The following is a 24,773-nucleotide window of genomic DNA, read 5'->3' as shown; positions in this document are numbered from 1 at the left end:
TCCTGTCAAAACTGTGAGCAACATTGTAGCCCAGTTATACGTGGCCAGGACATCGCACGTGCTTGGTTCTCAAACACATCAAAGTAATTGTCCAAGTCACTTTCAAAAAACTTGAGAATCATTGAGGCAGCTTTCTGCATGTTAAATGTGTCTTGTGTTGTACTATCAGGTTTATCAACTTTGTCAGATCTATTATTCTGCTGTCTTTTGAGACGAGCAATCTCTCTTTGGAAATCTCCTTCGTTCAATTTCCTCTGTGCCTCTATTTTTGCAGTCTGCAACATAATTAGGCACTCTACCCTCTCAAACTGTTCCTGAAAGATAGGACCAGTTCTTAACGGAGGAGTACGGACTCGAATTAATCTATCTGGACGGTCCTTAGGTCGGGCACCGAGTCCAGCCGTCCCTAGAGAGGCTAGATCTGGTCTAAGATAAATAGATACAGGTGTAGCATAAACGGTACTAGTATGAGGTTGAGTCATACTGCCAGCTACACTATACTAATGTGTCAGTCAGGCGGGAAGGTGTGAGCATGAATGGAGATACACTTGGCTCAGACATTTCTGCCATAGTTGCTCTCACTTCTACGTCACCAATTAGTCATACTTCTTAACTGTGATACTAGGCTCTCTCTATCTAGATCGGAATCAGATATCTCTGCATGAATAGGAAACAATATATCTTTAATTAATGCACTGACAGTTTTTGTGGTGCATTTCCTGTTATATGTCACACTGAGATATTTGGCTACTCGCCAACGTCTGAAGTTTTAAGGTTCTCAACTTCTACAAAGTCAGAGTATCATTAACTGTTTCACTTTGACATACTTCACGAAAATGAGTGCACTACGAGAGAGTGATTATAGGAAGCTATAATCCTAATAGGAATTTACTTTACAAGTTATACTAGGCATTAGTGTTGGTTGTCTTCGAGCTAGGGCTCAAAAACAGCATTTCCATCTCCTTGGATCAAGAGACTCAGTCAAGTACATACATCCACCTAGTATGTTGTACGAGACTAAACTCAAAGTCTTTAGATTAGGAAAATACTCAGTGTTTGACCATAGAGTTACTACTATTTCAAACTAGACAATTTCTCCAGCACCTTGGATCAAGAGCCTCCCGGACAGGCCCCAATTTGATACAAAAAACGTGATATCTAATAAGCATATTGATCTCCAGTGAATACTAGAAAGGTCTGCCCCTCTAGCATTCAGCCTGTTACTGGGTTTTTGTAACAAGTAGTCAGTATCCTGGTCCAATTATCTATATTTTTTATATTTTATTTAAAATACAATACATAGCTTATCATAAAACCCCTTAAACAAGGGTTGATATACATTTAATATAAATACATTATGAATCACAATCCCTCAGGACGTACAATAACAAAATAACAAACACAATATTAACAGACACAAAGAGGTTACACAAATACACTAGAAAATATCGCTTATGACAAAACAGAACATTAAGAAAGATGGGTAATCTTAATTCTATGTACACAAGAACAACAACAAGGACATAACATGTAGGTGACCCCTGTCACAATTAAAGCCATAATCCCTTCAGGTATACACTATTTACATAATATTACTGTGAGATATTGTCAATGCACAATACAATAAGAAGAATATTACGATAAATATATCGGCTACTCTCAACCTTCACAAATAATCAATAAATGAAAGGACCAACATCACAATCTCATGATAAAACAAAGTACATACTCTTACTCAACTAACCCCCCAGTACATAAGTTCCCTACAGTCACACATACTCGCCATATCACAAGTCTTACGAGTTAGCCACAAAACTAGAAAAGCCATAAGCATTTCGCACTCATCTACAGGCAATATGCATTATATAATATAGCAATAAAATACTCGGTACAAACACATAAAACCCCGTTTGCCAGGGCAAAGCCTACAGGTAAATCAAGTACGCCAACAAAGAAAAAAGGCAGTAGACTTTGACATAAGACAGCTATAACACATTATATAACTGCACCACCACATCCTCTCACACAACCACATTCACCACAACCACACATTACACTGATACACACAGCAACACAGCCCTTGTGCATACCCAACCCTGGAGATGAGCCCGTTTCATCCCCTGAACTTCAACTCCCCCCCTTTCACAATGCTAACAATGCTCTCACACTCATGTTACGATACCCTGCTGAAAAAGCCTGGTCCCAGTGACTTCCATATATTCCCCGATTACAACACAATGTTCTGTAAATGGTCGCCGCCAACACCCTTTTGCGCACCTCCCAATTCTTATTCCCTCTCGTCGCCCAGGATACAAAAACAAAATCTGCAATTATATACGTGATTGCACGTTGCACAGGCGCCTCTATGCCTCCCACGTCCAAGCTTAACACCCTCAATACTGATATCCCGCCCCCTCCCACTGTCCTCAGAACCTTACCTATCCATTCCCTGATACTCCCTAAATTATTACAAAAATACACTACATGAAACGCCGTCTCCTCATCCCCGCACACCTGACATGCGCCCTCCACCATCAACCCTCTTTCCTTAAGAGCAGCACCCGACTGCAGTATACCATGGAGAAAATGGAAAAATACCTCTCGCACATTTGGTTGCACGTGCATCAGCTGTAACCTCTCCCATATATCCTCCAACGCATACATAGCATACATAGGGTAGATACTCTCACCCTTCGTGACTACCTTTGCCCCTACAGCACGCTCTAAAACACCCACCCAAACTTTATTAGGGTCCCGGACATGCAGCAACGCCCACAACATGTCTTCACACACCCTCATCTCCGACCCTCCCCACCACATTCGCACCTCTTCATGTAAGTCATTCACGCCCCTCCCGGCTTTTCCCCGCACAAGGCGTAACCCCCACTTTAAATAAATACACTTGACTCTTAACTGTAAATCAATCAACCCCAATCCTCCTCTGTTGACCGGTAGGGTAACCACACTCCTACTCAACCATTCACACCTGGAACCCCAAAGAAAATGGAAAACCCTCCTTAACAGCCTCGTAACATCCGGACCTGCTAACGGATATACTGCTGCCACACGCCAGACTTTACTGTATAACAACACATTCACAACAATCGCAAGCTGATGTACTGTCAAATGAGTTGGTCTCAACCCATCCAAGCACCCCACACTCGATCCACAACAAGTCCAGAATTAACCATCCTCACCTCTCTCACACTACCCATATACACTATCCCACACACTTTTATCCTGTCCACCATATTCCAACGTACATTCCATCCCCAACTCTCTCTTCCCACCCAATGTCCTAAGATCAGTAATTTTGATTTCTCCACATTAACTCTTAAACCAGTAACCCCCGTGAAATTATCAATAACATCTCCTACCACACGTAAACTCCTCAGCGTTCGCACGAGTATTGTCGTGTCATCCACGTACCCTATTATTCCCTGCTCTCCACTTCCTACTACCCAATCCACCTCCATACACGCTCCCACTGCTCTATAGAAAGGGTCTGTTAAACAGGCAAACAACAATTGAGACAGGGGACAACCCTGCCTATTACCCCAACCCATGGATACCCACTCCCCCAACTTCCCATTTACCTGTACACACACTCCCACACCTTTATACAATGTCTCAGCCCAACTCACCACCTCCTCCCCGAAACCCTGCCTCCTTAATATGTACCACAACACCTCACATTCTACACTATCATACGCCGCCTGCCAATCTAACACTAAGACGCCCCCACTGCTCCCCTCCCTACCCTTCCACAAAATTCTTTATAATACTATGCCCGTCATACATCGTCCTCCCAGACACACCATATAGTCCTCTTGCAACCACTCTATCCACCACACACTTCAGCCTATTTCCTAAATTTTTTGCAAAAATCTTATAATCAGCACACAGTAATGATATTATCCTAAAGTCCCGCACCATGTCTTGTCGCACACCTTTTGGCACTAAAATCACAACCGCAGTTCCTTGCAACCTGACCATCCTCCCCTCCCTTTTCATCGTATTCATTAGTTCTACTAAGAAGGACTTCAACACACTCCAATGGCTCACATAAAACTCGCAGGGCAAGCCATCCGAACCTGGTGCCTTACCTCATGCCATCCCCTCTAAAGCCCTCCATACCTCCCCTTCTTCAATATCGTCCCCCAAGGCCATGTGATCACTGCCACTTAGCACACAAGATACATTCTCCCCAACCCCCCGAAAGCCCTCACATTCACCCCTGCACTCAGTAAATTTCTTCCAAACCACCTATCCATGTAATTACTCATCGCTTCCATTGTTCTTAACTCCTGTCCTGCCCTATATCCACCTAAGTCCTCATGTACCACCAGCCTATCAATTTCCATAGCCATACGGTGCTGCCTCTGTCCCCGTAACACACAGGCCGATGGGCGATCACCCCACACCGCCTCTTCAAATCCACCCTGCACTCTCACAGCATCAAATCTGTCATTCTGCAAATCTCGAATCCTCCCTTTTAACAAGTCGATTTCCTCCATGGGATACTGCCCTGCCTGCATGCCCCTCTCATAACAACCTTGCAACCTACCCTCAAAATACTGCTGCAACCCGTACGTCATCCAACCCTGGTACTTTCCCCATCACGCATAAAACTGCCGGATCCTCTCCTTAGCTACCCCATCCCACAACCCCAGTAAGTCACCCACATCCCTACCCTCGCCCCACAAATTCGCCAACATTGTCCCAAAATCTAACCCTGCCTCCTCCACCCCAAGAAGTCTCACATTTAACTTCCAATACCCTGGATACCTCTTAGGCAAGTTGGCCCAAGTCAAGTCCACATAAACAGCTCTATGATCCATGTATAAGGCATCTACCATATGCATGCACATCACCCACACACTTCTCATCACATATAACCTATCTAGCCTGGCCGTGTATCCCTGTCTATGAAACATATGCTCAACCATCAGGTCCCCACCACCAATAACATCCCTTAACCCCACGCCCATCAAAAGATCCCTTAGGCTAACCAAAAAACACCCTGCCCCCGTGGCTCCACATCCTTTCTACGTACTACACAATTCCAATAGCCGCCTACGATTGTTACCGAGGGAAGAGATCGCAAATAATAAATCAAAACATCATGCACAAACTTATTCTTCACCCGTACATCATACTCCACCGGCGCATACACACAAACCACTGCCAGTTGCTCACCCCTCCACCATCCATCTACCCGGAGTACCCTACCTTCCTCCCCTCCCTCACATCTAATTACAACAAACGGGCTCGTCTCCCGAATCAGGATGCCAACCCCACCCTTCAAACATTCCGAATATGCCACAAACACACGATATCCAGCCACATTCAAATCCCAACCAACCTTAAAATTATGCTCCTGCACAAACACAATATCTATGGCATAACGCCTCAAAAACCCCTGGAGCCACAAACGCTTCACATTCGCACACATCCCATTTACATTTACATTATTATTATTATTATAATCAAGGGGGTAGCGCTAAACCCGGAGGATTATACAGCACCTGGGGGGGGATGTGGAAGGCATTCAGGCTTAATTCGGGGAACTGGAGCACAGATCCAATTCCCTAAATCAAGAGCCCCTCACCAACATCAAGGAACCTTCCTTGAGGGGATTTACATATACAGTCATACACCTGAAACCTTCGTGAAGGGTTTTACACGCTGCCCTGGAACTCCTCTCATAGGCGCATTACCAGCCTTCCTACTTTTCCCACCTCGCTCTCCACTGTGAGCGCAATTCCCCCCCCCCCGGTCGAACACTTGACCGGACACACCTGTGGCGTCTCCACTCACCACGTCAGCCCACGGTTTCTTCCCCGGCCTCTGCGTTGGGGTCAAGACATCATCGGAAGACATCATCGGAATCAGAGTGCATTGCCACCCTCTTTTGCCGAACACTCTCTGCATACATGTTCTGGTCGGGAGATGACTTACAATGTACCTTCGCCGCCACCTCGACCACGGTCACCACTCCCATAGAAGCGGCACCCGCAGTCAGCTGACTGCCTCTCCTCTCATCATCACTCTCCTCTGGTCCTTCCACCGACCGTACATCATCCCCAGCTCTCGTCGTCTCCAAAAACCTGTCCGCCAACTGCTCTAAAGCCACATCCTCCGCTCGTTCCTCGTCACTCAACTTGGTCTCCCCTTCTACTAAAGCAGAGACCATAGAGCCTACAGGCATTGATGGGCTCGACCCCACTGTCGGGAACTCTCTCTCCACCTTCTCGCTCCAAGAAGAACTATGGCCATTTAGAGGTGGCCCACTGACAGGCCTCGCCATCAGGTCAGGCCTCCGCTCCGTCCCTCTGTCTGCATCCTGTCGTCGCTGCTGCCTCTCACACTGGGCTGCCATATGGTCATAAGCACCACATAGCCTGCAAGTCTTGCGCTGCCCTGCATAATACACCATAACTTGTGTCCGGAAGTCCTCTAGGATGACAAACGATGGAATAGAATGCCTCAGCATCATCTTCAGGTTGAACGTACCTTCTGGCAAGCCGGCGTACGTCCCATCTGCCCAAGTACCCACTGTTGCCAGGTGAACAGTACCATAACGTTCAAAAACGTTCCTTAGGTCTGCCTCGTCAGCTTCGGAAGGCACATTATGTACCTTCACCCAGGTGTAGTGTCTCGACACATCAATGAGACGAACTCGTATTGCCTAGTTAACGTCCACACAGCCATCTTGATACTTCTCCACCAGGCGTTCATACACTGCTGTCGATCGTAGCTTGACAAATATCCGGTGCACCCCATTGAGCGATACTCCATACAGATCCTGATCAGCAATGCCATATGTGTCGCAAATAATCGTAGGTAGAATCACCTGTGCGGACTAAGGTGTAAAGACACCCCGCACTAAATCAAAGCACACAGTGTTGACACGCCTTCTTGTATTCTGCGCCATCTCGAGAAAATTAAACTGCACAGGAAGGCCTCTCAACCAGGAGCGTGTGTACAGCACAACCACACGGCCCGAAAGCGGTATGGTCAATGCAATTATCTATTAGAATTTAATAGTAAGATTCAACAGTGCTTCAGGATTACAACTGGTAGGTAACTAACTAAAGAAAAAAAATTAAGAAGTTTATTAACAGAGTTAAAGTTGTCTAGGTGGACAAAATCAAAGTAATTTAATTAAATATAATATAGGACATAAGTTGCTACACTTCTCTCATATACAGTATTATTGTGCTGAAGGTACATATATCTTTATGGCTCTTAAGTACCGTCTGGTACATTGTTAGCATTTAAGAACATAATACTAATATATACAAGTGAGTGTGTGTAAATGTATGTATGTAGGTGCTCTTAAGAAGTTCGCTGTGTCTCAAGACAAGAGTCTGCCTAACCAGTGACCAACTAAATGTCCTCACATAAACTATCTTCCTGACCAACCTGGCAATAAGAACAACTTGCTTGAACAGTGTGATGACCGATTCGCCAACAACAATATAACAAACAGCAGCAACACAGAGTCAGGAACAAGGAGATACCGTAATGACCCTAACAGGGGACCATCTGCAGATCCTCCACAAAAGTCACAAAACTCCCTTAACACTGAATCTACCAGAACATAGTCTACTCTAAGCCACGAACTAACAACAAGAGAGCGAGAGAGATGTTCCAACAAGGGGCAGCAGGGAGAGCTGAAGAGGGAGGTGTTGTTAGAGCCAGCACCAGCCAAAGAGAGAGCGATCGGCATGGCAGTTTCCTCACCCAGGTGAGGTGTGATCACCCCCACCCAGGTCACGTGACTCTCCGTGGACTGCTCCTGCCCAGCAACTATATTATTATTATTAATATTATTATTATTATTATTATTATTATTATTATTATTATTATTATTGTTGTTGTTATTATTATTATTATTATCATCATCATCAAGAGGGAAGTGCTAAACCCGTAGGATTATACAGCACCTGTGGGGGAATGTGAAAGGTATTCAGGCTTAATTGGGGGAACTGAATCACAGATCCAATTCCATAGATCAAGAGCCTCTCACCAGCATCAAGGAACCTTCCTTGAGGGGCAAGCAACTACAAAGAAGCAGGCAATTAAACAAACGAGGGGGCAGTTATCAAGGTAGTTTGCCAATGCGGGCAGCTACTCAACACTCTAGAACAATGAGCACAGAATAAGGTATAAATGTTACAGCCTACCTAATAATATAGCTAAGTTAAATAATAATATAAAGCAATATATTTATGATTTAGCTAATATTGCAAATATCAGCAATATAAAATTACGTGAACAGGTAATATACATTAAAATTGAGATATACACATGTACATACATTGTGACCCATTCAGGGGTCGCAATAGCCATCTTCCACATATCAGACACTACACCTGTTTGAAGAGATAAATTAAAAATATTAGTTAAAGGTTCACAGAATTCGATTTTGCATTCCTGAAGAACCCTTGAAAAAAGCTGTTCAGGACAAGGCTATATATTTTGTTTCAGTTGGTCTATTTGTTTCATAACCATTTTGCTAGTGACTGTGATGTTACATAATTTTTCTTTTGCAGACCCACTATAAAAAGTAATTACTGGGATATTGTTCGTGTCTTCCTGAGTGAAAACCGAGAAAAAATAATTTTTTTTTTATATTTTATTTAAAACCAACAACAGACAATAGACAAAAGGAAAAACCCTAAAGATGACAATATATGAACAATAACTGAAAAAACGTTACATTAGATATTGAAACATTAACGAATAACATTACAATATAACAAATATGACCACTATTACCTACATATAAAATCAGATACTGAAGCTTAAAATTGTCCTAAACTAGCTACATGTGGATAAGTTAACTTTCGCAAAAACATGCAAACCTATATTAACTCTTCCTCAAATTAATCATCCTTGCTCTTAATTTACACTAGAATAATAAAATACAAGTATACTTTCATTATGTCGTTACAGACTAAATTCCTTCTGCTCTGGACACGGAAAGAAATATAGGATTATTAACCAATGATGTCAAGAATACATCCAAGCATAACCTACACCGACCATACAGGTCCTTGAGAACTGCACGGTCCGCTCAGCTGCTCGCCCAGGTGTACACGTGTACATTACACATCGTACCTACAATTAGATTCAGCTCAACATTTTTCAATAATGCCATACGTAGAAACATTCTACCCAATTTGTATAATAAAGAGCAGTTTGAATCAAAGAACATTCCACAATTATCATAAATTTACCCTAACCTAAGCCTAGTATTCCATCTGTATTATAAATGTCTAATCAACACGAAAATTTTACCACATACCTCTAACCATATTTGTTGGTATACATGATACAACCTTGTATTACCATAAAGAAAAAACAAAGAACAATAAAAAGGAAAACCCACTCTTCACCTTTAAAATCAGACTTCAATTTACCATTCATGTACATACATATAAATAAGTATATAAAGTATGTTGTCTAATTGAACACAATCACTTACAACGTCAGTTATAATATTACGTCAACTCAACCACGAATAACTTCATCAATTCTTACAACTTCAAGGTTCGTAAAACTCTTAAACTACATACATAGTATTACCACCATCTAGACAAATTAAAAAGAAAAACAATACTCAAATATATCAAAACACACTATGCTTCTATTGGCACCAAATCAATTGTGCTTACAAAAATACATTGTAAATTAAACTGAAACATAAAAAGCCATTTTGACATTTACACATTGTATCAAAATCATAAATACGCATAGAAAATATATATTGAATATCATTGAAAATGTTCATGAGAAAAACCATTAAAGGTATATACAAGAAAGTAAACATACATACAATACATACATATACATATATATATACATACATATATATATATACATATACATACATATACATATATATATATATATATATATATATATATATACATACACATATATATACATACATATACATACATACATATATACACATACACACACACACATACAACACATGCATATATATACACACATACACATACATAGTTATAAGACGATAATTCCAAATATAACTGTATTGTACTTGAAACACTCGGAACAAATAATGTTAAAATTGCACCCCGGACATACCTCATATAATATTCATCAAACTCATCACGCTACAGCCCATTCTAGGAAACCAGCCCATTTCATCCCCCTTACCTGCTTTTCAACTCCTGTAAATCCCGTAAAGTGAAATTCCTATAACCCTCACTTAAATCCCTCTCCCATCTCCCCCCATACACCTCCTTATTTCTACACTTTGTCCTATAAAAAGTTACTGTTAATGCATTAATTCTTTCACACACGTTCGCTCCTCTCATAGCCCAAGACATATAAATATAATCTGTAATTATATACCCTACCGCATTCTCTACCATCTGATTCACCCCACCTATGTCTAAGCTTAAAACCCTCAACACCTGCAAACCCCCCCTCCCACTAACCTTATTACCTTACCCAACCAAACCCTTATTAGTTCAATACATTCGCAAAAATACACTATATGGAAAACAGTCTCCCATCCACCACAAGCCTTGCATATCCCATCCTCCCGTATTCTCTTATGGAATAAAACCATTCCAGACGGTAAGATCCCATGTAAAAATCTATACATTACTTCTCGTACTTTAGGTTTTAAACGTAATTTGTTCAAACGCCCCCAGATATTACGCCAATCATACATCGGATAAACCCCTTCTACCACTGCTACCACTGCCTTACCTTCCACCCCATCAAGGTTTCCCAATTTAATATGTGAAGGATCGCTCATGTTTATGATGACCCTTAACATTGCCTCACCTATTATGAACTCCCTACCCACCCACCACCGTTGCATATCCTGACGTATCTTATGAAGTCCGCCTTCCCTCGCCCCCCCCCTCCCGCTTATAACTACGTTTCAAATACACACTCATAATCCTCTTTTCAACAGCTATAAGACCCAGCCCTCCTCGGCCAACCGGGAGTGTGACAACCGCTCTACCTAACCATTCGCTTCCAGTACCCCAAATGAATCTAAAAACGCGCTTTTGTAACCTTTGTATCTCACTACGAAGTATCGGATATATTGCTGCTACATGCCAAAGTTTACTATATAATAGGACATTCGTTGTAATTACTCTTTGATGCAAAGTTAAGTGTGCAGCTCGTAAACCACTGATGCGCTTCAGTACACCATCTACAATACGCACTGAATTTATTTGTTGTGCTAACTTGATATCACTTACATAAACGATCCCACATATCAGTAATTGGTCCACCTTTTTCCACCTTTCAACTACTTCACATTCCTCACTTAACCTATCCCCAAGATCCATATACTTCGTTTTCTCCTTATTAATTGACATGCCAGAAGCCTTTTCAAAAACATTTACTAACTTTTCCACCCGAGGCAAATCCCTGTTACCACTTACTAAAATCGTTGTGTCATCAACATATCCAACAATGCCAGCCCCCCCCCTTTCGTCACCAACCCCATTTGCTGCCAATAAGACCCTAATTCCTCTATAAAAGGGATCCTGTAAACATGCAAAAAATATTTGTGAAAGGGGACAACCTTGACGTAGACCCCTGCTCATCTGAATTTGTTCTCCTAACCTTCCATTTACCTGCACCCGCAAGGATGCATCTTGATACATTAATTTGGCCCATGATATAATTTCCTCTCCAAACCCCTGCCATCTCATAATCTTCCATAACGCTTCCCTTTCTACACTATCATATGCCGCCTCCCAGTCTATAGCCAACACCCCCCCCCACTCCCAATTTTACTCTTTCTTCAATAAAACTTCTAATCAAACCATGCCCGTCATACATAGACCTTCCCGGTACCCCATATTGTCCCTTATCGATCACTTTACCCAGGACCTTTTTTATTCTGTTAGCTAAAATTCTTGCAAAAATCTTATAATCACCACACAATAACGAAATAGCACGATAGTCTTTAACTGTTAATGGCTCACCTTTAGGCACTAAAACGACCACAGCCATCCGCTGCTGTGCCCCTAAAACCCGATCCCGCTTAAGGATATTGAATAATCTTACCAAAAATTCTTTTAAAACGCTCCAATTTTGGAGATAAAAGTCACTGGGCAACCCATCAATTCCTGGTGCCTTACCTAATTGCGCCCCGGATAAAGCTTCCCATGTCTCACACTCCGTTATCGGCCCTTCCAAAACGAATCGATCATGCTCTGTCAACTCACACTGCACAAACTTTCCAATTGACTGTAATGCTATTTCACTTATTCCCACACATTGCGTTTTCAACTTAACCCAAGCATCAATATACCCACTCATACCCTCAGTAGTCGTCAACACCTGGTCCACTTTATACCCTTGCATACCTACCTGAACATTCAACCCCATTAACTCCATTGCCTTGCGACGTGTGTGTTGACTCCGCAACACACACGCCGACGGCCGATCTCCCCACAAAACCTCCTCAATCCCGCCCTTAAGCCTTTCCCCATCAAACCTCTCATTTTGTAAATTCCGGATATTTTCCTTCAAACTTTCAATTTCAATAACAGGATAATTAGCATTAATTTGTGCATAACAGTCGCGCAACTGCCCCTCTAAATATTTTTGAAAACCGTATTGTAACTGATTATATCTCTTCCCTCGATTAATATAATATTCCTTAATACGTTTTTTAGCTATTGTTTCCCACCAATTAACCATGGCAACATCCCCTGGTGCTTCTACCACTAAACGATCCCACATATGTCCAAAAGACAAAAGACTATCCTCTTCCTTTAATAACTTTACATTCAATTTCCAAAATGATGGACCCCTCCGAGGCACACCCTCAATATCCACATCTATTACCACTCCTCTATGATCCGAAAAAACCACATCTATCACATCCACCCTCCGCACAGTAACCGCACAAGGCACGTACATTCGGTCCAACCTCGCCGCATAACCTCGTTTAATGAAGGTATGCTCTACCATCCCTCCCCCCCCCCACACACATCCTTTAACCCCACCCCGGTCAATATATCCCCCAATATACCCAAACAACACCCCGCACCTCTGGGCTCCACATCTTTACGACGTATCACGCAATTCCAATCTCCGCCTATTTTGCAACATTCGGTAAACCACGTAAAAAATAGACCAGCACGTCCCGAACAAATTTAGTTTTAATACTCACGTCACCCTCAGCCGGACCATATACACATACTAAACTAATGGGAACCCTACCCCAAGTTCCATCCACTCTAATTACCCTCCCCTCTCCCCTTCACTACGCCTTACTATAAACGGGCTAGTTTCCTTTACCAAAATGGCAGCCCCACGTTTCAAACGTGTCGCATGTTCCATGTACACATTATAACCACTCATATCCAACTCATAACCAGGCCTAAAATTATGTTCCTGTAAGAATACCACATCCACACCAAGTCGCACCAAATACTCATTAAACCACTTAAGCTTCCTCTCAGCTCTCAACCCGTTAATATTTATAGTAAAACACTTGAATTCAACAACTGGGTTTTCCTTTTGTCCCCGGCATTGACTTTACCCCAGTTCGTTTTGCAACACCTCTGTCCCTCCCCCCTTTGTTGGGAATCACCTTTGCAATCCCTTGATCCTTGGGTTCACCATTCCCTCTCTTCTGTACCTCCACCCAAGGCTTTTTCCCAGGGCGTTGGGCAGGAGTTAGCACATCATCAGAATCCGATGATGCTGCAGTCCTCTTTCGTGTCCCGCCCTCCACCTGCATTTTGACATCTGAAGCACCGTCCTGATGCACCTCCACCTCTACTGCATGCACCTTCAATCCTTTCGACTCTCTCGTCGACATACCGTCATCTTCTGCCATACCATCATTCACAGCCTTTCCCAGAACTAAGCCTGGGTCTTCCACCTGATCTAGGACCGATTCCTCTAACAAGTCATCCAACGCCTTTACCAAAGACGCCGCCACTTCTTCACCCATATTAGGTAGTCTCTCCTCAAAAAACTTATGTATGTCCAATGACTGAGATTCTCCTTGAAGCGTGACAATTGGCGATTCGAGCTCCTTTTCTTTGTCCACCTCCTCACTCCATGACAACCGTTGTTGGGGCGGTGTAGCAAGAGACTGTTCTCGCTCATCGCCAACCTCGTCCACTGGCTGCTGTTGCTGCTGTTGCCGTTGCTGTTGTGCCAGGTACCCACTTCGTTTCCCACACTGCGCCGCGATGTGGTCATATGACCCACATAGCCGACACGTACGTTGTTGCCCCGCATACGTTACATAGACTTGAGTCCTTAATTCTTTCAACACAATATATGAAGGAATAGGGTGTCGAAGAGTCATTTTAACTGTATACGCGCCTTCCAGCGCACCTGTATACGGTCCAGTTGCCCATCTCCCTGCTGTGGCTACGTGAACCGTCCCATAAGTACGCAGTTCACTGGTAATATCAAAATCAGTCGCCTCAAAAGGCACATTCCTGATTTTCACCCAGGTGTAATGTCGAGATACATCATGAAGTCTCACCGACACAGCTGTATTAACCGGTATGATGGTCTCCTGATACTTGTCGACCACTGCCTCGTAGACTTGTGCAGACGTCATTTTAACGAAGATTCTTGTCATTCCATTTAATGCGACACCACATATCTCCTCATTTGCTATACCATAGGTATCGCGAATGATCGCTGGTAATAATAAATCCATGTTGGATCCTGTGACAGCTCCACGGATCATCTCAATGCAGACAGTGTTGATTCTTCTTCTGCTATTCAGCGCCATGTTAGAGAAAATAAAGTTTCCACCAACCAACGCTAGGGGCAGCTCAATCAGGTAAACTGCGCAAAACAAACTCAAACAGGAGCGTCTGCGCAGCTCGTCCACACGGCTCGGAGGCGATGAGGACATTTGAAAAAAAAAAAAAAATAATTATTAAAAACCGAGCACATTTCATACTCCTTGTCAGTAAGATGACCTATCTTTTCTCTAACTTTTGTTCTATAAACCTGGAAGAAACCTTTTGGATCAGTTTTCGAATCTCTAGCAACTTTAATTTCGTAATCCCGTTTAGCTTTTCTTATCGCCTTTTTAACGTCCCTCTTAATGTCAATACATTGATTCAAAAGATGACCCTCACCTCTTTTGATGCACCTATAAATTCATTTCTTATGCCCTAAAAGATATTTGAGCCTACTTTTCATCAATTTAGGGTCATTTCTATTCAATCTAATTTCTTTATAATGAATAAATGTACTTTGGGCAGCATATATAGTGTTTATAAAACTCTCATATTGATAGTTCTCTTCACTACCCCAGTCCACAGATGACAGTTGTTATCTACACTCATTGTAATCTAAGCGAAAATCTGGGACTGTTACTGAGTTATCCGTACTATCATACTTCCATTCAGTGCTGAAGGTAATTGATTTGTGGTCGCTTGTGCCGAGTTACTCTGAAATTTCTGAATTTTTAACAAGGGTTTCTTTATTTGCCAGAACCAAATCAAGCAGGTTATTTCCCATTGTAGGTTCTGTAACAAATTGCTTTAAAAAACAATCCTGAACTACCTCAATGAAGTTGTTAGACTCTAAATTCCCAGTGAATGAATACAAATCAATATACATGTAACTACAATTAACTAGAATTACAACATTATCGTGCCTTGTGGCACTAACAATTTCCTCCTGCAGTAGTCTTCCTCAGTCTCTATCGAAGTTTGGGGGACGGTATATCATGCCTAAAATAAATTTTTCGTACCCCTCTGAAAATTCTACCCAAACAGACTCAGTATGTGATTCAGACTTTATACCCATTTTTATGCAAAAGTTTAAAGGATCTCGGACATAGTGCCACCTCACCCCCCTTTCCGATATTTCTATCTACTTGGATCAATTTAAAAACCTGAATGTGACATTCAGCAGGCATGTCCCTATTTTTCATATTAAACCACGTCTCAGTTATGGCAAAAACATCAATTCATCCATCTTATTTTTTGCACTACAACTATTAGTATAATATATTTTCAAAAAACCTCCCTTCTCTTTTGTCTTCCTGCTGATTTCTGTTCCACCACTATACCTGTTACTCTCCTTTTCACCTAATGTCATTTGCTTTCCAATATTTACCAATAACTCTACCTCATTCTGCCTATAACTAGTTTCCCTAAAACTCACTATCACTACACTCAGAATTCATTGTTTTTCCACAAAACCCATACCACTTTCTATTTCTACTTTAAAGACATAACAGCTCCCTCCATTGCATTGGCCACTGCTCACACCCCAAACCTAGATAAATGAACCCCATCCCTGGCATACATGTCATTTCTGCCAAAGAAGAGGCCCCAGTTGTGTATGAATGCTACTGCATTTTCCTTACAGTGTTTGTCCAGCCAGCAATTAATGCCAATTGTCCTGGACAACCATTCATTTCCAACTCCTTTCCTGGGCAAAATACCACATATCACAGTGTTGCCACCCTTCTTCCTAATTATCTCTATTGCTGTCTTATACCTGCTAATTAGGTCTTCACTCCTTCTGCCAACATCATTGCCTCCCACACTGAGGCACATAATAGGATTGCTCCCATTACCTTTCACAATATCGCCTAGATGGCTAACAATATCCCGCATCCCAGCCTCAGGAAAACATACCCTCTGCCTCCTCTTCCTGTCTCTAAGGCAAGAGGCCCTATCCATTTATTTATTTATTTATTTATTTATTTAATGTCTTTGCAAACAGTACATTGAGATTGTGTATATACAATAGTGGGTTGCAATGCAAAGAGAGCCTCTATTATGCCTAGGCATTATGGGCCAACTTAACATTATTGGCTTACATTCTACTTAATACTAAGGAGTAGTATATCATAGTTGTACAGTAGGAAAGTAATTATTTCTTAGTTGTGCAGTAGAATATTAATTATAAATGAATCAAAATTTGTATAATACAAAGATATACGTATTTATATTCTAAAATGCTTTTGTGAAAAACAATGATTCAATTATATTTCTGTCAACAATGGATAAAAGGTTCAATGTGATTGTTTCAATTATGATGTGGGAGTACATAGGTGAGTAAATGTGTACTGCGTATTTAGCATTTCGTCTAGGGTGATTAAGTGGCTTTTGAGAAGAGTCTTAAATTGATTTTCAGACTGGGTTACTTTAATATCTTCTGGTAATGAATTCCATATTTTGGGGCCCTTTACGTGCATAGAGTTTTTACAGTGTGATATGGACACGAGGTATATCAAAAAGAGATCTGTGTCTTGTGTTGTGGTCATGTATCTTGTTTAGATTGGTGAGGAAAAGTTTGAGTGGGGGTTTACATTTGCGTGTATTGTTCTGTGTATGTAGTAGGCACGTGAATAAATATGGATGTTCTTAATGGTAAGCAGATTCAGACTTTTGAAAATTGGTGGAGTATGCTGGCGGGAGTGGGAATTTGTTATCATTCTTACTGCTGCCTTTTGCTGGGTTATTAGGGGTTTTGGGTGATTGGATGTTGTTGATCCCCATGCACAAATTCCATATGTAAGATAAGGGTATATGAGTGAATGGTACAGTGCCAGGAGAGCTGATTGTGGAACGTAGTACCTTATCTTTGATAGTATGCCTACAGTCTTGGAGATTTCCTTGGTGATTTGTTGTATGTGTGTTCGAAACTTAAGGCTACTGTCAAGGTGGATACCTAGGAATTTTCCCTCTGTGAGTCTCGTGACTGATGATCCATTTAGCGTAATGTTAATCGGATCATTTGCAGCTTTGTTTCCAAACTGAATGAAATAGGTTTTATCAGTGTTCAGGGTAAGTTTGTTAGTCATCATCCAGGCAGATACTTTCTGCAATTCAGCATTGACTGTGTTTGCTAGTATGACTGCGTTTGGGTGGGAAAATACATATGTAGTGTCATCTGCAAATAATATGGGTTTGAGTAGCTGTGATTCATTCGGTAGATCATTGTTGTAGATGAGAAAGAGGAGTGGTCCCAGGACGCTTCCTTGTGAGACTCCTACTGTGATTGGTTGGGTGGAAGAGTTTGCATCATTTGCATACACATATTGAGTTCTGTTACTAAGGTATGACTTTAGGTAGTTGAGGGAGTGGCCTCTGATACCATAGTGCATTAATTTGGAGTACAGCAGTTCATGGTCGACTGTATCGAAAGCTTTACGTAAATCAATGAAAATGCCCAGCAGGACTTCTTTCTTTTCAAGTGGGGTATATATTAGTTCTAGCATGTGTATGATAGCATCATTTGTGCTTTTATTATTCCTGAATCCAAACTGACAAGGGTTTAATATGTTGTGTGAAACGAGGTAGGAATAGATCCGTCTATGAATTAATTTTTCAAAGTTTTTAGAGAGCAGTGGTAAGTTAGATACTGGTCTATAGTTATTCAAGTCAGCTTGGTCACCTCCTTTGTGGATCGGAGTGACCCTCGCTGTTTTGAGGATTGTTGGGACGGTAGATGATTCCATGGATTTGTTAAAGAGCGTTGCAATAATTGGTGACAATACTTGAGAAGCTTTTTTTTACATAAAAGCAGGCAAGTTGTTTATGTCTCCTGCCTTGTTTTTAAGGGTGTTTATGATGAGCATAACTTCAGTGGGTTTGGTTGGAGCTAGGAATAGCGTATTTGGGTAGGTACCTATGAGGTAGTCTGATGGACGGGTGTTTGTGCTTGGTATTTTGTTTGCTAGATTTTTTCCTATGGTGGAGAAGAAAACATTAAGTCTGTTTGCTGTTTCGGTTGGTGTGAGTAGTGGTTCATCTGATTGTGTTAGTTTGATTGCTTTGTTTTTGGATAACTTTTTAGTTCCAAGAATTTCAGATAGAGTTTTCCAGGTTTTTTTTTCATATCACCTTTGATGTTATGTAATCTATTTTCATAATACATTTTTTTTTGACCTTCTTATCAGGCTGGTAAGTGCTGACGAGTAATTTCTCATCTGTTCTCTAGTTATTTGACCCATTCTATATTGTTTTTCATATTTGTGCTTTGTGTTAATGGATCTGAGGATGCTTGGTGTTAGCCAGGGATTATTCAGTCTTTTTGCTGTGATCTGTTTAGTTTTCTGGGTCAATGTCTGTTATAGAGGCATGGGGCTTTTCTTAGAAAATTATTTATACATTCATTCATATCTGTATATGTTTGAAGCTCATTTTGCCAATCGATGTTATTCATAGCTGCTATAAAGTTGTTAACTGCTGTCTCGTTATGTAGTCTGAAGGTTACTTTAGTAATGTCTTGTGGTAGTTTGCCCAGATTAGTTATGAGAAAAGTTGGGTAGTGGTCTGTAGTGTTGTCTGTGATTATGCCTGATTTTAAAGGGGATATGGTGTTTGTCCAGATGTGGTCTATTAAGGAGATGCTTGTCTCGGAGATTCTTGTAGGTTTAGATATTGCTGGTAGCAACAGGCAGTTACTCATTGTGTTTGTGAATTCGGTTACTTGTGGGTCCTGGTCGTGTAGTATGTTTATGTTGAAATCACCTGTTAGTAGTAGGTGGTCTTTATTTATGTGTGCATTAGTAATCATGTTTCCTAGTTTTTTACTAAAGTGATAAATGTTTGACTGTGGTACTCTGTAGATGTTTATAACTGTGAGGGGTTTTTGCAGGTCTTATGATTTAAATTTGGCTGTGATATATTCTCCATGTTCATCCCTTGTGCAAGATTTATTGATACATTCGAGCTGATTTGAGTAATATATAGCTGTTCCTCCCCCTTGTTGGTCTGTTCTACAGTTGTGTATGGCCATGTAGCCAGGAATGGTATAGACATCTGTAATATCAGGCTTAAGCCAGGTTTCTGTGAGTGTGATGATTGCTATATTGGAATGAAGGGAACTGAGTAATGTTGTGAAGTCATCATAATGTTTGCTCAAGGATCTGACATTGTAGTTAAAGATGGTTATGTTATTGTTTGCACTGAGTAAACTTAAACCTGACTGTCTCCAACTAAAACAATGTTCTTACCTTCACTGGCAGAGTTCGTTGTGACGTTATCAATGGTCTTCGTTGGGATTTCAAGGGATGTAGACTCACTCTCGTCCGCCAGTGCTTCCTTGGTGATCAATGTAATGTTTCTAGTAAACAACCCACATTCGTTAGGTAGCACCGAAAATGGGTAGGAAGTTTCCACAGTTGTCTTATGGTTCTTCATTGTTTCTGCCACTCCAACAGTCTTCTTGATCTTCAGCTTTGTTCCATGTTGCCTGGCCACTGACCAGGTTCCCCTCTTGAGCTGAGGATTCACAACAGGTGGATTACTACGAATCCTCTTGTTTTCCTCCGTCAATCGACGTATCTCGAGCTTAGCAACCCTAAGCTCCTCTTTCAGCTGCTGGTTTTTTAAACCATTCATCACATCTGTCAGACACTGCAACATCATGGGATCTTGATACAAAGAATTCTTCAACTCTTGTCCCACATTTGGACCAAGACCTGCTTACACTAGTGGATGGTCCCACTGTGATCCCACCTCCTCCTGCTTCGTCTCACCTGACTGCAGTATATAAGCCACTTCTCTGGCCCTATGCTGTGCTTCCTACAAAAGTGATGGACTAAAAACAAATTCCAGGTTGAGGGACTGATTACCTCAAACTCCTCCTTTCCTTACACCTTCCTGCTTTGTATTGGACTGATGAAGCCACTGTGTGGCTTAACGTTTCTTCAATAAAGATTCTCATATGTTGCATAAGTGTCTCAATTTTTCAACACTGACATACTGGTGGTGGGAACAGTAGTGAAGCAGCTGTTGAACTGCTGCAGATAAATAAACATAACATAAAAACATAAGAAAGGAGAAACACTGCAGAAGGCCTGTTGGCTCATACTTGCCTCTTCAAGGGGGGCTCCTTGGCAGGGTGAAGATACTCTTGGTCTGAGGAATTAGACCTGTTGGTCTCCTTCCTCAGACCAAACCTAATTACCCCCCAATCCCCCCTTCCCTATCCCATCCTCCCCACCCTCCCTTTTCCCTTTCCCCCTCCTCCTCCCCATCCCTCCCTTATTCCCCTCCTCTTTTTGGCCTGTAGGGTTCTTCCCACAGGAATGCTGGTTCCTAGGTAGGGGGAAGGGTACCGGGGTTCATCCCATTCTGTTGAGGCTCTTGGCAGTGGCATAGTTTGCCATGGAATCTGGATTGCCTGAGGATGTCCCAATCCCTCTCCGGTATCCTGGAGGGTGGCTTTGGGTGTCTTCCGGGCGACAGGTGTATCTCTGGAAGCCACCTTTCAGATTCTGGGGGTGGTGGTCGGAGGAGGTATGCTTTGTGGTGGATATCCGGCCGCCCTCTCTTTTGTCCACTGAGGTAGCTAGGCAGATGTAAGGTTGCTATCCTGGATTGCTGGTTTACTGGCATGAAGGATAGGGTATGGCATGGGTTCCATGCTGCATCTGTGCTACTTGCAGTGCTGAGGTCCTCTTGGACACAGAGGGAGATTTCCTGCCCTTTCATACCTCCTAGGAACTATTCCTTCCCGCTCCCCCCTTATTTTATTTTTTTATTTTTATTTTCTTTTCACCTTTCTTTTTTTCTTAAAAACAAAATGAAAAGAAGTAGCCTAACAATGGAGAACCCAATCCATGAACCTACTACCCCCGGGTCCCTTTTTGATACCGTACCCCATTCTGACCTTGCCTCATTTTTTGACTACTCTTCAGACATTCCTGATGCCCCAGTACCTTTGCTGGTGCTGTTTCCTCACCCCTTCAGGTACCTGGGTTTCGACTGACTTCTTTGATTTGTCTGACCTCCACTCTACTTTGACTATGCTTCCGGCCTCTCCCTTTACGGTGTGGCAATTCTCGAATCGCCAGCCCGTTTCTCGTCAAACCAACTCTGGTCCCACTCCTAAACACCAACTACAATTACCTGATGATGATACTTCACCACCACCTTGTTCTTCTCAGAAAAAATCAACAAGTCAAACACTCCCTTTCCCTGCTTAGTTTCGGAATGCACAATGGGCTAAATTCTTTACTTTACAAGCAACTTTGTCCATTGCCTATCTTTCCGACCATAGTATTGGCAAGGCACTCCTCCGCCATGTCGGTAGAGATATTTCCTTTCATGCTCTGAAGAGCGGTATGCGCATCATCACTGTCCAGAATGCTACCCAAGCTCATGATCTTTCTCTTCTTTCACATATTGATACTATTCCTGTCACTATTGAAAAACATCATTCCCTCAATTCTTGTAGTGGTATTATCATTCTGCCCCATTCCATAGTCCAACAGAATTTTCAGACATGTGGCAATGACATTCTTGAACAGCTGAACTCCAAGATCTCCCAATCCTTATGTCCTTCCTGCTGTCGATTTGGGCACCCAGTGAAATACTGCAGATCTATAGCCGAATACCCAATCTGTGGTGCCAATGACCATTCTAATACGTCTTGCAGTCGACCTCCCTCTTGCCTTAATTGTCGTGAAGCTCACCCTTCATACTCTCACTATTGCCAGATCTACTTAAATTAGCGTGAAATTCATTGCCTCAAAGAGGCAGAAGGTCTCCCTTCCCTTATTCTATGGCAGCTTATCATCTCCACCTCCAAGGGAGACTACCTCGTGTTTCTTATTCTCGTGTTTCAAAACGTCCCCCCACTTCTGGAGTCCTATCTTCTGCAGCCTCCTCTGTGGTTACCCTTCCCATAGTCACTCCTGTGTTTAATTATTTTGCTGTCCTGGGCTCAGACGTCCCTACTTCAACACCTCAGTCTGTTCTGACATCTTCGAGTTCTCCCTCACAAGCCCTGGTATCGACAAAACCTTGTATGACACCTTCTACCAATTGCCTCTCTACTTCTCAGAAGTCCAAAAAATCCCCTTTGCTCAAATCTTCTTTGCCCCCTCCTTCCCTTCTTTCCCCTCCATATTTTACCTTTCCAGTCTCTGTACCTGGTTCTTTCCCTCTCACTGGCTCTATTACAAGTGTGGAGGTTCACCCTCCTCCTCATTCCATGCCTTCCTCCCCTGTCCCCTCCCAAGTTTCTCCCACTTCTGCCACCTCCCAGGTTTCTGTCTCTTCTGTCCCCTCCCACACTTTTCCAGTTCCCAACATGCTTTCGTCCCCCCCTACTTTAGTACAGTCCATTACTGTCCCAATCTTTACTCACCCTCCTCCTTCTATCTCCAATATTGTCTTCCATACAACGTCTTTGAATTCAAAAACACTTGAAGCTCTTTCAAAATATATTGCAGAGACTAAACCTTCAATGGATACTGATCTACCTCCTGTTCCTTCTCTTCCCTCTCCTCCATCTCCACAACTCCATTCTTCACAGTACTCCATTCCTTCACTGCTTGAGCGTTTTCTGATGCCACCGCACGTAGACTTTTCTAACCCCCTCAAGTCTGTAGGTGCCATTACCTGTGGATTCCTGGTATTTTCCTTGTTGCCAATCATGGCCTATTTACAGTGGAATATCCGCAGCCTCAGGGGTAATCGGGGTGAGCTTCAGATGTTGCTTTCCCGGTTTTACCCTGTTGGTGTTTGCTTACAAGAACCAAAATTGCACTCAGCTGTTTTCCAACCCATCTCATGCTATAATTTATTGTATTCTTCGGATCCTTTTTCAGATGGGACCTTTGATGAAAGTGCCCTTCTTCTATGCAATGATATTCCATACCTCGCTGCATTACACTGCAGCCCATATCCACTTGAATAAATGGTTTACAATATGTTCTTTGTATCTTTCTCCTTCTCGGGCATTATCTATCCCAGATTTTGCCTTTCTTGTTTCATCCTTACTGCCACCACTTCTGTTACTTGGCGATTTTAATGCCCACCATTTCCTCTGGGGGGGGTCTCATTGTGACTCACGTGGCATTCAGTTGGAGACTTTTCTTGCTTCTCACTCCCTCCATGTTTTAAATACAGGTACTCCCATCCATTTTGATCCTCATACTCATACTCTCTCTTGCATCGATCTCTCGGTCTGCTCCTCTTCCACTGTGCTAGACTTCGCCTGGTCTGTTCTACTGGACTTATATGACAGCGATCACTTTCCAATTATTCTTACCACCTCTTCGTAGCCCTCACTGGCAATTTGATTGAGCAAATTGGGACCTTTACTCGCAACTAACTGCTTTTAGTGAGGTTCCTTCTTCATCCTCCATTGATGAGCTTTTACACCTCTTCTCGACATCAGTTTTAACCACAGCTTCTCATTCTATCCCCCAAACCTCAGGCAGGCATTCTCAGAAGTGTGTGCCATGGTGGTCTCCTGCTTGTGCTCGGGCAGTACGTTTGAAACGTACTGTGTGGGGCAGGTACCGGTACAATAGAACCACAGAGAGACTTCTTGATTTTAAGCAGAAGCGAGCGGTTGCTCGCCGTGTCATCCGTGACACAAAACATACCTGCTGGCGAGATTATGCTTTCACCGTCACCTCAGCTTCCTCTATGAGTGCAATCTGGAAAAAAATACGGAAACTGAGTGGTAAATACTCTCCTGACCCGGCTCCTGTTCTGCAGGTTGCCGGTGTTGATACAGCAAACCCTCTTGATGTTGCCATTGAAATTGGCAGTCATCTGGTCCATATTTCTCAGGGGCTCCATCTATGTCCCTCGTTTCTTTCCTCAAAGTTTGCCCGAGAGTTAGTACCTTTGGACTTTTCTTCTCTCATTGAAGAACCGTATAATGTGCCTTTTACACTTCAGGAACTGGAGGCGACACTCTCAGCTTGCCAATCATCGGCAGCTGGGCCTGACGACATTCGTATTAGGATGTTACAACATTTACATCAATCAGCCCTTGTA

The sequence above is a fragment of the Cherax quadricarinatus genome, chromosome 49 (genome assembly GCF_038502225.1).
Source record: "Cherax quadricarinatus isolate ZL_2023a chromosome 49, ASM3850222v1, whole genome shotgun sequence".
Taxonomy (NCBI): Eukaryota; Metazoa; Arthropoda; class Malacostraca; order Decapoda; family Parastacidae; genus Cherax; species Cherax quadricarinatus.
The sequence above is the reverse complement of the archived record's forward strand: the minus strand, read 5'-3'. Positions refer to the sequence as shown.